Below are 4308 nucleotides of genomic sequence, written 5' to 3'. Positions count from 1 at the left end.
AAATCGAGTCTTTGAGACTCGAGATGTTAGTAAATTATATACTTTTGGAACCATGTCTATTAATTATATTGTTTGGAAAACGGCTTAGTTCCCAATTTTGGCCAAAAATTCCTGAAGCCGCCACTATTTGGTTGCCCTCTTTTCTAAGTTTTCTCAACAAGAAACTAGACGAAATATAAAGAAACTCTCTTTAACTCTCTCTTCTCAAACCTACGGGTCTAGCAATAAGGTAGGTTAATTCCTTCAAGTTTTCTCAATTTCTTGCTCTCAAATACTTAAGCTAGAGTAATTCTAGCTCCATCCCTCCAAGAACCCGAGCCTAGGGTAAGGAAAATTCCAAGTCTTTCACTCAATTAATAGAACATGTAAAGTTTGGATTTGGGCTGGGAGAGAATGAGACCATGTTTGGATGAGTGTTAATTATTTAAAATATGATGAAGGATGAAGATGCTAGACAATGGTGCATATTCAGGATGCACACGGGTTTAACCTATGGAAGGGTACACCTAGAGGATGGGATTCTTTCTCCAAATACTTACGGTTCGAAATATGAGATAGTTCTAGAGTGGGGTTTTAGACAATTGGCATGATCTTCTTTGTGTGGACTGTAGCTCATGTTGAAAAGATCATGACAATTGATAACCTATGCAAGAGGCATATATTGATAGTTGAATGTGTTGTACGTGTAAAAGTAACGAGGAATCTACTTCTTCATAGCTTTATACCAATAGGTATTTGGTTTTGGGTCCTCACTTTGTTTGAGTTAACTTAGGTGATGCCCAAATCAATGTTTCAATTGATAGAATGTTGACAAGGAAAATTTCAATGCCATAGAGCAACTAAGGTGTGGCAAGTCTTGTGTTACATGTCATGTTTATCAAAGCCATGATAGAAATAAAGCTACATCTAAGCAAGTTGAGAAGCAGCTGATGAAGTTAAGGAATTAGCTATTGAACAAAGCCAGGCACAACAAGCTACACACTCTGAAGCTTTGAGATGCAAAGACAGAAGAATAATGCTAGAGCAAGAAGAATGAAGAACTGCATAAACGACAATGTAGTTTACTAAATAGTTTCAGTTTTGTACAATGAACGACATGTAGTTTTTCTTATAGCTTTTCTGTTTTAGTTCACACCTCACACGTGCCATATGTGATTAGCATATTCTGTTATGCTTAGTTACAAAGCTTACCAAGCTTAGCTGAGTTGTATATAAGCTTTGATAGCTAATTAATAAGATTTGAGAAATCATTTTTACCAAGTTTAATACTTGGCATGGTATTAGAGCAAAGTTTTTAGAGTTTCCTAAGATTCTAGGGTTCATTGAATTTGGGAATTTCATTGATTTCCTTTTTCTTCTTCTTCCTTTGTTACTATCAATTCACAAAGTTCTTCAAACTCATCACCATTGTTGATCTCTGTGAAGCTTCTTGAAGCTTTTCAATGGTTACTGCAACAACAAGTGTTTCTTTAGAGGCTTCACCTTCTATGCAAGATTCATATAATCCAAATGATCCTTTGTTTTTGCATCACGGAGAAAATCCAGGTGCTGTGCTCACTTCTTAACCTCTAATTGGAGGTGAAAATTATCTTGCTTGGGCAAGATCTGTAAGGAAATCACTCATTGCTAAGAACAAGCTTGGTTTTATAAATGGTTCTTTGACCATTTCTTCACCATTGGTGGATTCATCTTCTGCTGTTCAAGCTTGGATTCGAGCTGATAACATGGTTGGGACTTGGATCATCAATTCAATCTCTCCAAAAATCCAAGCAAGTATCATATATAGAGACACAACCTTAGAGAGTTGGATTGATCTCAAGGATATTTTTGTCAAGGGAATGGACCTAAGGTGTTCAATATACAAAAGAAAATTGTTGAGCTTCATCAAGTTGAACAATCTCTTACTGACTACTTCATTCAATCGAAATTTTTGTGGGATCAATTGCAAAATTTTGGTCCCTTTCCTTTGTGCACTTGTGGAAAGTGTGTTCGTAACATCAATCAAAGGCTTGCAAATCTTCAAGCTAAAGAATCTATAATGAAGTTTCTTAAGGGATTGAACAAGTCTTTCTCCTAAGTCAAGACACAAATCCTATTGATGGATCCACTTCCACCAATTAACAAAGCCTATTCTTTGTTCTTTCAAGAAGAGATGCAAAGAACTATAGGAAATTCAATTCATGTTGAATCCACTGCCTTGGCCATAAAATCTTATAATTTTTCTAGTTATGGTCACAATTCCAAAGGAAAAGAGTGGCCTTTGTGCACTCATTGTGGCAAGTTAGGTCATATAGTGGACAAGTGTTACAAGTTGCATGGTTTTCCACCAGGATTTAAGTTCAAGAATAACAAGAATGTTATGGCATATCAAGTTTCCTCCAATCTTGATTTGTTTCAAGGCAATCTTCCACCTACAACTCAGGATTTCAATTCTGTTGATGTCACAACACATGCTCCAACTTTTACACCTAATCAGTATTAGCAACTTTTGGCATTAATTGTGGTTCATCTTCAACTCCTACTCAACAGATTACAAAAGGCCAAGATCCTCATATGGTCAATACAGTTGCTTTGCCATCCAATGCTATTGTAGGTAATCTTATACATCTTAAACATTCAGGTTTTTTAGCCAAAATTGTTAATAGAAAAGCTTATGGAATCGAAACTTGGGTGATTGATATTGGTGCCACTAACCACATTGTTTGTTCCATGCAATTATTGACTTCTTATTCTGAAATTTCGCATACTATGGTTGAATTGCCTAATGAGAAAGTTGTTGTTGTCACTCACATTGGTACTATACAGCTTTCATCTCACATAACATAACCCTCACAAATGTTCTTTGTGTTCCTTCTTTCACTTTCAATTTGCTGTCAGTTTGTGCTTTGACCAAATCTCAACCCTTTTGCCTTGTTTTTCTATCCAATTACTATTTTATACAGGACGTTACCTATTGTAGAATGATTTGAATGGGCCAAATGCATGATGGTTTATACTTGTTACAAGCTTCAAGCCTCTCTCAAGCTACCAGCTCTCTTGTTGATTTTCTTTTTAGGCATAAACTTAGAACTTTCTCTGGTGTTTGTTCTTCTACCCTTTAAAACAACTTGTATTCTCTTTGGCATTCCAGATTAGGACATCCATCTGATGTAAAACTTCATTCTTTAAGTCATGTCTTTCCTTGTCTTCAGAATTGTTGTAATAAGGATTGTAATGTTTGTCCCTTAGCCAAATAGAAAAGGCTTCCATTTCCTTTTGATAATAAAAGATCTATTCACTCTTTTGATCTTGTGCACATGGATGTTTGGGGACCCTTTTCTATTTCAACTTCTGATGGTCATAGATATTTCCTTACTATAGTTGATGATGCATCAAGAGCAACTTGGGTTTTCTTTTGAAAGCTAAATCAAAAGTTAGGTCTTTCATTGCTTCTTTTTACACTATGGTTCAAACCCAATTTGGAATCAAAATCAAATCTGTTAGGACTGATAATGCATTACAATTCAATATGGTTGATTTTAATAACTCAAATGGAATCATCCACCAACAAAGTTGTATTTACACTCCACAACAAAATTCAGTTGTGAAGAAGAAACATCAACACATTCTTGACACTGCTAGAGCTTTACAAATACAATCAAGCATTCCTCTTTCCTTTTGGGGTGATTGTGTTCATACTGCAGTCTATCTAATCAACAGGCTCCCTTCTCCTCTTCTACAAAATAAAACTCCATATGAGCTTCTTTTCAAACAAATTCCTTCATATTCTCACCTTAAAACTTTTGGTTGCCTTTGTTATGCTACTAATCTCAGTGCTAACAAGCATAAGTTTTCCCCTAGAGCTAGGAAGTTAGTGTTTCTGGGATATCCTTTTAATATCAGAGGGTATAAACTCTTTGATCTTGATACACATTCTATTTTCATATCTAGGGATGTTGTTTTCCACGAGACAATTTTCTCATTCTCTCAAAGTGTTGTTCTCGTGTCTAGTTATTTGATTCCTTTTCATGTTATACCTCTTATTCCTAATCCTACTTCTACTCCTAATTCAATATCCACAATCACATAACCTAAACATTACCATCAAGCAGTTGACAACCCCAAATGGCAAGAAGCCATGGATGCTGAAATAGCAGCTTTAGAAGCAAATAATACTTGGAAATTGACTTCTTTTCCCCCTAGTAAGAAGCCTATAGGCTGTAAATGGGTGTTTAAGGTAAAGTATAAATAAGATGGTTCCATTGAAAGATACAAAGCAAGACTAGTTGCTAAGGGTTTCACATAGAAGGAGAGCTTGGATTACATTGA

Source organism: Quercus suber, unplaced genomic scaffold, assembly GCF_002906115.3.
Source record: "Quercus suber isolate HL8 unplaced genomic scaffold, Cork oak 2.0 scaffold_375, whole genome shotgun sequence".
In the NCBI taxonomy this organism is placed as follows: domain Eukaryota; kingdom Viridiplantae; phylum Streptophyta; class Magnoliopsida; order Fagales; family Fagaceae; genus Quercus; species Quercus suber.
This window is presented reverse-complemented; position numbering follows the sequence as displayed.